The sequence below is a fragment of the Mirounga leonina genome, unplaced genomic scaffold (genome assembly GCF_011800145.1).
Source record: "Mirounga leonina isolate KUSES-001 unplaced genomic scaffold, KU_Mleo_1.0 Mir_418, whole genome shotgun sequence".
Taxonomy (NCBI): Eukaryota; Metazoa; Chordata; class Mammalia; order Carnivora; family Phocidae; genus Mirounga; species Mirounga leonina.
The window spans coordinates 566,834-577,724 of NW_023270739.1; the positions used below are offsets into that span (position 1 = coordinate 566,834).

Below are 10,891 nucleotides of genomic sequence, written 5' to 3' on the forward strand. Positions count from 1 at the left end.
GGGTCCGGGTCCCAGCCAGGGCCCGGGGTCTGGGGTCCTCCTCCGGGTCCGGGTCTGGGTCCGGGTCCAGGTCCCAGCCAGGGGCCGTGGTCTGGGGTCCCCCGCCGCCCCCGGGTCCGAACCAGGGACCCGGGGTCCGCGGCGGCGGCGGCGGCGGCACGCGCCCCAATTAGCCGCGGCGGGCGGTGGAGCGGCCCCACTGAGGGCGAACAAAGGGCGCGACCCCGGGGTCAGGGAGTCGCGGGCCGGGCGGCCGCCGCTTTGTTCGCCCGCCCTGTTTACTTTGCCGAAGTAAAGCGCACAATATATTGACTAAAGCGGATTAGAGGGTCGCGCCCCGGCGGCCGGCGGGACCTCCCAGCCGGGCGCCTCCCGGGCCGGCCGGGCCTACCGCGTGCAGACCCCTTCCCGCCGGCGCCCCCACCCGCAGAGGCAGCCGGGGAAACTGAGGCTGCGCCCGCCAGGCCCTGGCGGGGGGCGGGGGGCAGGAGCGCGGGCGGAGGGCCGGCCCGGGGCCTGGAGGGGGACTCTGGGGAAGGCCGGCGGGTCCTCGCGGCCCCTGCAGGTCTCGGCTCACCTGCGCCACGTGGCAGCCGGAGCGGGGTCGCGGAGTCGCTCTGAGTGCGCCCCGCGGGGCCTTTTAAGCCGACGCGGGGATGGGGGGGCGGGGGGAAGCATTGCGTTACTTTCCAGACCCCTGCGTTTTAAAGATTCTACCCTTCCCAGCACTGCTGGTCCTGGAAATTCATTTTACGGGGGGAAAATGACACTTGCTTGAAGGCTAAGGTATTTTAAATGGAAACGTGGACTGATTTTTCCACATCACAAACTCCTGTAGCATTGTGGTTAAAAAAGAAAATCCTCCCCTGGTGTCTTGACACAAGAGATGCTCCCCTGCCTCTCCAGCTGTCAATCAGCAGGTTTCTTGGGATTGCAAAGTAATATTTTGAGATATGGAAGTCCTGCAAAGTACAGCCGGGGAGAGAAAAAGTGTTTTCTTTCTTTTTTCAAAGGCAAACAATGAGTATAAATAAACCAAGATTTCCACCCAAAGACCGCAGTTTATCATCTGGCGTTATGAATCCGAAATCTATATGCTTCTCCAGATAGGAACTTGAAGAAACTTTTAAATTGCCAAGCAGTAGAAGCAGAAAGCACAACCCCCCAGTCAAGCACAGGGTCTGAACATAGGTGGTTAGACCAAGTGTCGGACCAAGTATCCAAGAAGAACAAGAATGCCTTTTTTTCCCTTCCTGATGCTATTACTGCAGGGGGCAAAAATATTTCTCCGTAAGTTCACGCAAAATCTGAACTGAGATTTTTATGCCCTGGGTGTGCAAGTACACATGTTTGGTTAGCAAATGCATGTAGTGTTTGATTAATAAGCTATCAAGGTATAAATCTTTTATAAGAAACGAATAATATTTACTTACTATACGTATTTGTTGGTCTAACGAATATTTCTGCTACATGCCATCTATCCACAACTACTGAAGGAAAATATGCCATTTGTCTATGTTTCTACTCACAAGCCATTAAAAATTATTTCTTTTCTGCTTATAAAAATACTGTGTGTTTGAGAAGGGACAGCAAGGTCTAAAGCCTGAGTAATTTAAAGATAGATATTTAAGATAGAGATCATTTAAGTAGTAAGCATAAAATAAAAATAATTCAAGTATAAAATACATGGAAAAAGGAAAAAGGAAAATTCACCGATATGCCATTATTCAGAAAGAATATTCTATTGTACTTCCTTCCGAACAGTAAACATGTGCATACAATTACATCATTTACATACATATTTACTGTTTGTAAAATGTTGTATCCATTCGTCCCCACGCCGTTACAAGCTCTGTCAACAGCATTTTAACAGGGACACACTATTGCATTATTTTGTTATGTGATAATTGACGCCACCGTTCCCTATTATTCCAAATTTCATTTCTTGCTAATATTTCTCTGTTGTAACTAACACAACCACCAGTGGCCTTGCCTGCGAAGTCTGTCTGCAATGTCGGTTATGAATAAATCTCTAATGATCTGCTGTTAGGGTGTTGGAGGGTGCCTTCTTCTAAGGGGGGGTTAAGGCCGACCCCGTAGACTCCATTTATCCTATCAGAAATGAACTTGGAAATCCTAGAATTCCCTCCGGATCACAGTTACCCCAGAAAGCAGTATGGGAGTATGTTCCCTCTCCGGAGGCCTGACGGATTTGCGGGACCAGCCGAGGCACATAACTGATTGCGACACGGCGTTTGGCAATGGTGGCCTTGCACTGAAGTGCTGGCCTATTTCTGCCTACCCAGCTACTTGGCACGAACCCCCCACTGCGTGGTGGGTTTGAGTCAGGACCATAAAGGTGAACACCTTGGAAACATTATCTCAACAGTTTTGATGAAACTTTGCGCGTCTAAGCATTGATTTGGCTCCAGCGGCTTTCTTTGCCGAGAATCCAGAACTCAGGCCTGCTCTTTCACCCGTTCTCCCACGCTGCTGCTTTCCTTCCGCCCCCCTGCCCTATCCTGCATGGGGAAGGCCTAGCCTGGCTCTCCCCCATCCCTGCGGCCTGGGCCTTGCAAGGGGCCGCGTCTTAGGCCACTCGCCCCTTTCCTCCAACGCCCTGAGTCAGCCGGGGCTCTGCCATGGGGCCGTATTGGCCGTCTGTCTGGCCTGCCCTGACTTGGCTCCCAGAACAGTGGGGGAGGAAGGCTGGGGGCCATGGAGCCCGAGGTCTTCTCCCCGAACACCGGGGTCTGCACGGGGGCCTGCCCGAAGGAGGCGGCCCATGGGTCAGGGAGGAGTTGCCCCTGAAGAACAGCCGCGTCAAGAGGACTCGAGGCCACAGCAGAGAAGGCACCGAGTTATTCCGAAATAGGTGCCTACAAGAATTGACACAGAGGCAGCAAAGAAAGCCTGGAAGGAAATCCTGGAAATGTGACCGCGCTTCACGGGGGACGAGGATGAACGATTTTTCCCTTACGTGCCTTTTTCTGTATTTTCCAAGATTTCTGCGATGAGCGTATATTGCTTGCATACTCAGAAAAGGATCGTATTACTGATAACACTGTATTTGTTATAAGTCAAGTAGATCTAATTCGTTACCAGAATGAAACGAATTACTGTTAACTAGGTATGAGTTTAACATAAACAGTAATAATCCTCCATTGCCAGAGAAGTTACTAAGATGATAACGGCCATTCACGTGGCTCCAGCACTTTACCCTTTAGAAAAACACTTTGAAACAGAAAATGAAACTGGGCGGGTTTGCCGTGCAAATATTCGCTGCCGTTTTAATAGTTCTGCAACAGCCCTTGACCGTGGGCTCAGATGGACACTATGCTTCTCCTTTTAAATCTGGGAAACAGGCTTGAAGAAGTGACGAGCCCCAGGACGGGAGCAGAGGCTTGGAGTCGCCCATGGGTCCACAGCACTTGCCACACCTTGTCCCGGTACCTTCCTGCGGGGGAGACATTCTCCCCGGGGATCGGCTGTGTTTCCCGTTATTCCAAAAAAATTTTTTTTCCGTTACCGGAGGTGATGCCAGCGGCCGGGGTGGAACTGCAATTCGTGAAGGTTTCTTGGGTTTGTGTTAAAATACTGGTATTTGCACAGAGTCTGTTTATCACTTGAGAGGAATGGGCTGCCCTGGGACATGGCCGGCTGAGGGGCGCCGGTGCCTCAGCCGGGCAAGGACTGTCTTTGTCAAAGGGAGATGTTAGAGCCGAATGCCACACTCCCCCTGGGAAGGAAAAACACATGCGTAGGATGATGACTCACGTACACGTCTGTGGAACCTCTGGGGCTGGAGTCCACCCCAGAAGAGCTCATGATGCCCCGTGTGGGAACACGCCTTTTCCTATCTTATTTTTTAAAAGGGGGCCATTTCCAGCCCCTTGATACCAACGGATGGGAACAAATCTACGAATCCAATGTATTTGATCTTAAGTCTCTTTCTCTCACAGCGAGTTAAAAGGCGAACCAACATGCTGTCTTCTACTCTAAAAGGCAATTGCTAAATTTGGATTTTGGGGGAAAAAAAAATTTGTACTCCAGCTTGAAAATCCAATGGCTCTCAGAAAGCAAGTAAGATACACCACTCTTTGTGCTAAAATCATCTTAACTGGTTTAAAATAAATCAGAACAAAATGATGTGAGCTGAACATATGTCTTCCATCACTTGTTTTCAGAAGGCAGCGGTGGGATGAGCCATAGCGCGTGGACCCGTGTGTCATCCGGAGAGTGGACTGGACCCGGATTGGGCATGCGGTGACTTTTAACACAGAGGTGTCAATAGACCTAGGCTTTTTACATTCCCGAGGCACCTCCAGCTTCAGACAAGGATTAAATTATTTAAAACAAATAATTATAAAACATAATCAACAGGTAAGAGGAATAAATTGGAGACATTTATTTCCTCCAAGGAAAACGTCTGGCACTTGGAATTTTTAAGCTGTGAGTAGATGGGCACATTTTCAAAAGACCCTTTCTTTCACTTCTCCTCACACAGGGCACAGCAAACCATCCCTGCCTTCTAAAATAAAAACACATGCCGCTTTAATTTAGCAAAGAAAATCCAACAGGCAGAATCCCTGCACAGATAATTTTTAATTAAAAAGAGAGAGACTGTTTGCCGTGCTCTCTACCTTTTGGAGGGCAGTTACCTTCTCCACGTGTTAATAATTTAACTGTCAAATCACAACAAACAGCTAATTCCATCCTGGAGCCGTGAAGATTGCAACCTAGGAGTGAGATTTCGGTTATAACCACCAAGGCACAAAGGCTGACAGAAGTCCTGCTTCCCGAGGGTCCCCCAGACAGGGCTGGGACATGACTAATTTATTTTATCTTATCCATCATCTATGCGCAGGATTAAAATATTTATATCAGTCTGTTCACTTTAAGATGTACGGTGCAGGCGCCAGCTTCCGGGCCACTCCTTAATTTTTCGCAGTTTTGGCTTTTCATTGTTTCCAGCGATGCACGGCCCCTGCATGGGGAACACTCTCAAATGCTGACGGGATCTTTAGGTGGGGAGCCGGCACACATACACACGGCTGTCCAGCTCGACAACAACCTCCTCTCAGATGTTGTGGAGCCACAGTGACGGAGCCCTTCCGACACCTCTCTCCCAACAGATGCCAATGAAATCATGCAGGCCCAGGCTCTGCTTCTAGAAGGAGCTTGCCTCTGGCCAGGCTGGCTGATGGACACCAGAGCTTAGTCAGGATGCCCCAGCCGGGCGGCCAGGTAGGCAACGGGTACAGGGGGTTAATCGGGGAGTCGGGAGGGGTGCAAACAAAAGGCCACGGGCAGAGCTGGGAAACCAGCAGGGGAAACCGGGCTGCAGGGCCCAGCCGGGCCAGGCGCAGACACAGGGAGCTCTGTGTGTCTGCCCACTGCCCGGCACTGTGACTAACCGCCCCACTATTGTACTCTGAAGCCAGCCCTTTGTAACGTCCCCCTGGCGTCTGGGAGCACGGCCGAAGAAACCCTTTCCAGCAGTCCCCCCTCATCCTGGAAGCTTGCAGCCCCAACACCCATTCTTTCAGCTCTAGGGGATGCTGGGGGCCTGACTCGCCACGGCAAGCGTCCTTGACCCTGGGCAAGAAGGGCCACCCGCAAAAAAAGCAGCAGAAAAACCAGTCTCCCCAACTCTAGGGTGAGGGGGGCATGGGGACCTGCTAAACCTGCATTGCCCAGTATAGCACATCGCAATCCCACGTGTAGTTGCTAAGCCTTTGAGACTCAGGGAGTCCGTCCAAACTGAGATGAATGTGAAAAATACACTCTGGATTTCAAAGACTCAGTATATTTAAAAAAAAAAAGGAAAAACCTCATTAATAATTTCATATTAATTCCACACTGAAATATACTACTTTGGGTATATGTTCGATAAAATACATTTTCTTTTTAGAGTGAATTTCACCTGCTTGTTTCCACTTTTTAAAAAATGTGGCTGCTCAAACATGTCAAATTACAGATGTGGCTCCGTTTGCAGCTCACGTTACGTGTCTACTGCGCAGGGCTGGGCTAGGCTGGGAATGGGCCTCGTAGAAGCCTGCTCCCTCCTAGGAAAACAATGGCTGGGAGGCACCACCGTGGCTCCTGGCCCAGTGACCACCCCTAACCCAAGCGTCGGGCGTACCAGGCTCTCATGACCACACCTGACCTCAGCCTTGTGTTCACCTGTCTCCAGAAGTGAGTCTCACACACTCATGTGCCTGAGAATCCTTTATAAAACACACACGTGTGCATAGGAACACACACAAACACGCACACACGAAGGGCCTGGATCCTCTTCACAGCTGGCTGAGTCAACCCGGTGCCTGATTCGCAAGGCACCCCGATGGCCCCCAAAGGCCTCCCTGGAGCCAGACATCTGACCCTTTGTCCCGGGACAGACTGGACCAACCTAGGGCCCCATTAGGACTTTCATGGCCCCCAACACCTTTGCTTTCATGGCCCCTTCCTCCGTACTTATTAAGCATGATAGTTTATGACTGCCTTGGTATAAAGATGAATATAATCCAGACTGAATTCATCATTATATATTCATTATTATTAGAGTCATTGTTGTCTTCTGATTTTAAAAGATGTTACAATTAAAACATATTCATGGGTCCTAGGCAGGCACTGTGCCTCCGGGGACCACCAGCCCACCACGCTCCTGCGACTGCTCCCCACATAGCATCCTCACCCTGAGGTGCATGGGCCTCTCCCTCTGCACTGGGAGCTAGCCTGCTGTTCCTCCAAGGACCAGACCACCTCCCTCACTCTAGAATTCGTTCCTTAAGTCCCGCCCTCAAATGACGGTGGGTGAAGCCCCCACCAGGCACCAGAAAACTTCCCGTATTATTTTTTAAACACAAAAATTGGTCATGATCTCAGAATGGCAGAAGACCCCAAGTCAGGGAGGACCAAGACGCGATGCCCCAGCGCTGTGCGCGGGCACCCTGCTCAACACCAAGAGACAAAGCCACCAAACACAGGTGACGTTGGCACCCGAGGCCGCCGTGCCTGCTCACGCGGCCCACCACGTGCCCCGTGACCTCCAGGCCTCACACCTGCACACCGGGCCCAGCTTCTGGCCGGGGCTGCCCAGGGGGCCTGGCTCTCCAGCATCTCCCAGAAAAAGGCATCTGGCGCCCTCACACTCCGCCCTCCCTCGATGCCCCCGTGCCGGGCCTGGGCCTGGACGCTGCTGAGGAAGGCCTGGGTGCAGGAGATGGTTAAAAGTCTGCATCCTTTTTGCATCCGCCTCCAGAGGAAGCGCTGCTTTTTTTTTTTTCCCCTCCCAAGCAGGAGGAGGAAAAAAAAAAAAAAAAGCTGAGAGCAGCAATTTGCAGGCCTTGGGATGTTTTTCTCCTTGACAGCCCCGGGCCCCGCCTCGCTCCCCGCGGCCTTCCTCCAGCCACGGCCACGGCCTGCCCGGGCCCCAAGCACGCGCGGCCTCCCCGCAGAGCCCGGTCCCAGAGGGAGGGAGGGAGGCCGGGGTGGCGGCGGCGGCGGCGGTGCCTGGCACTGCCCGGCTTTGTGCCCCCGCCTCCCCCCACCCCCACCCCCCGCCGCTCTCCACCCCACCCCACCCCGTCCTCCGGCCCACTCGGACCCGCCGCCCCGCCTGCCGCCGCCCGGTGCCCACCCTGCGCCCACCCGGGGTGCCCTCACCTTCCGGGCCTCGGTCCGGCTCGTGCCCGGGGTGCCCGGCCACGTCCTCGGCGCCGCCTCCGCTCGCCCCACCCCGCTGCCCGCGCTCGGCGGCGAGCCTGGCACGGTGCCAGCTGCCTGGGAGCCCGGCCCGGGCAGGGGAACTTTCCGGCGAGGGTGTGTGCGGGGAGGGGTGCGGGCTCTGGCGATGCCCGGGGAGGGAGAGGCCCAGATGCCCGGCGGCCGCACCTCCCGCCCCCGGCCCCTCTCCTGAGTCCCATAAAGGCACAGACAACACGGGCGGTTTAGTCAAAACAGTCATGTGCAGGAGCCGGCGAACAAACAAAAGCCCTTATTTATTTATTTAGTTCACACACTCAGATAAGGAGACGCCTTTTGTGCACATAATTTCACACACACCAGAAAGGAGGCGATGCCGCGATGCTCCCCACAGCCCGGGGCCGGACAGCCCGCCCGGCCTCAGGAATAATTGCATCGCTGGGGCCTGGGCATTTCCATATTTAAATTGGGCAGCAGCGTATGATTAATTAAGAAGGAAAAAGGCAAAAAGGAAGAAAAGCCGTGGGGGTGGGGAGCCGGACATTCTGGGCAGCTCCGTGTGCCAAGGTGCCCGCGGCAGCTTAACTCCTGCCATGCCAGGCCCGGGCCCAGGCGGGATGGGCTGCAGCCGACGGCCTGGAGGGAACACCGCCCGTGCCCTCTGCACGGTCCCAGCCTTGGGACTGGGCACACCCTGCCTGCCTTTGTGTATCGAGTGCCACCCCAGCTTCCGATGCTGCCCCAGGAACATTCTCTTCCTTATGTCCTCACTCAGAGCAACTTTGCGTTGCTTGGGTCAATGCCTTGTGCTGGTGTGAGGGAAAGAGATGTCCCCAAGGCCCTCGGTGGGACCAGGAAGAGCTGCAGCCCTTCTGGCCGGGACAGACAGACCCGTCCTTGGCCACCCACACCTTCACCCTACCAACACGCAAGCTGCAATGAGGCCCTGCCGCCTGGGGAGGCTCCTAGATCCCTCCACACTCACACAAGCCCCCCTGCCAAGGGCTGCCCTGTGGCCTTTCTGTCCCCGAGAGCAGCCTGCCTGTTCTGGGAAAGGGGCAAGAAGGCCCGCCACCCTTCTCGAAAGAAACAAGGGCTGTGGTTAAATGAGAACCAGGGAAGTCTGTATTCCTAGAGGCAGGGGGCAGGCACCGTGGAGCCCTGGATTCAGGGTCTAGCCATTACCCAGGGTCAGCCCTGCCCCTTGCCAGCTGTATGGCCTTAAGCAAGTTGTACAGCCTCTCTGGGTCTCAGTTTGCCCACCTGTAAAATAGGGACAATAGTGCCCACTCTGCCTGCCCTGTGAGGTTGGGTGAGGAAAAGCAGGTCCAGGTTGAGCAGAGAACCTGCCTGAGCTCCCAGAACCTCTGTCCTTATGGTAGGCGAAGGGTGGGGCCGGTAGGGCCTCTGACAGGAATTTGCTCAGCCCAGCAACAAACCCAGAACCGTCCAAATCCACATTGCAGGTGGGTGAAGTTAAGGGCTTAGAGCTGGGACAGCATCCTGGATTATCCACTTGGGTCCAATCTAATGATATAAGCCCTTAAAAATGGAGACCCTGGCCCAGCTGTGTGCCTCTAGAAGCTGGAAAAGGCCAAGAAAAGGATTCTCCCCGGGAGCCTCCAGAAGGAACCAGCCCTGCCAACACCTTGACTTTAGCCCCGTGAGTCATTTCAGACTTCCAGCCCCCACCACTGCACGGTACTGAACTTGCACTCTGTGAGCCAATAGATCAGGGGACTTTCTTATGGCAGCAGTAAACTAATACCCCCCCCCCACATGTCCAGATGCCTCTGAAGGAGACTGGGGGTGCAGCCTGCCTACGTAGTCCCTCCACACACGTTGCTCATCGGCAGTGGGGAGTGCTGGGCTGGGGTTAGGACACCTCATCCCCGCCCTCAGGAGGCTTCAGTCAGATGCCCTGCAGAGCCCTCTTGTCCTAAGGGGGCTCTAACCTCCCCTCCTGACTACTGCTCTCCCTCCCCATCCCCGTCCCCCTCCTCCTCTCCTTCCTGCTTCTCCACCATTTACTGAGCGTAGCCCAAGAGCCGGTACCATGCTAAGCATGATATTATTCCATCCCCAGCCTTTGGGACTGAGACAGCCCAGATCCTGAAATCCTGTCCACAGTTCGGTGGGAGGAGGGACCATCTTCTGCTTTGTTATCATCAACGTGTCCTTCTCACAACACATCAGGCAGGAAGTCCTTGGGCCAGTGCCTCTGTTCGCCGGGCCCAGGGTCCTCATCTGTAAAGGGGGCTGTGAAGGCGATCAGTTGGTGTTGCACGTGCAGTGGGGGCTCAGTACTGTCCAGGCAAGTCGGCTGCAGGAGGACTGGGTTTTCTCTGAAAAGAACAACTAAGATGCCAGGCAGGGCTATCCCCTCAGTACTGCGGGGGCGGGGGGGGCTCAGGCCCTGGCTGAGGTGGCATTTCAGAGAGACCCCAAGAGCCTTCTGGAACCTAAGAGTCTTCACTCCCCTCGGAAATGTGCAGAATTGTGCACACGGGTGTTCCTCGAAGTGCTGTTTATAACAGAGAGAGCCGGGAATTACCTGCGTCTGATAACAAGGGTTGTTAAAAAGCTGTGTCCAATGGAATAGTAGCCATTAAAAATCAACCGGCAGAAGAGTATCTTCTGACTTAGGAAGTAGTGGTGATAAAATATTTAGTGAAACAAACAGAAGATAAAATGATACATACTCTAATAAGAAGCTCAGATGCTGATTTTGTTCCAAAACATCGAAGTTGGAAGATGGGTAAAGTGCTCCCACTGGCTATTTCTGAGTGTGGTTTCACAGGTGATTGAAAATATTTTTCTTCTTTTGTGAGGATCCGAAGTGTTCTAAAATTAGCATGTAACATCAGTGATGGAAAAGAGAATCAATTCAGGAGAGGAGTCATGCTCCTTCGAGGGAACTGCCTGTGGTCCCCTCGCGCCTCGGCACGCAGCTTAAGCACTCGCCAGGAGCTCGGCCAGCCTCGTGGGTTTGTGACCTATCTGCCGCAAAGAGCCCGTGCTCAGGAAGGCCCTGTGCTCAGAGGGGCCCACAATTAGCTTAATGCTCTGTGGTCACCATCTTGAAATTCTTAGTCATTTTGAATAAGGGCCCCACGTTTAATTCTGCACCGTGCTCTGCGAATTATGCAGCCAGTCCTGGCAAAGAAACCTGAGGCCTCTGGAT

General features: G+C 53.6%; 1 long non-coding RNA gene across 1 annotated transcript; it reads right to left on the bottom strand.

Moving 5' to 3' along the window:
• Positions 1-1,016: 1,016 nt before the first annotated feature.
• LOC117998565 lies at positions 1,017-7,711 on the bottom strand. Its single transcript, XR_004676018.1, has 2 exons — positions 7,669-7,711; positions 1,017-3,739 (listed from the first exon to the last, which is right to left on the bottom strand). It is a non-coding gene; the product is annotated as an uncharacterized LOC117998565 (long non-coding RNA).
• Between the last annotated feature and the right edge of the window lie 3,180 nt (positions 7,712-10,891).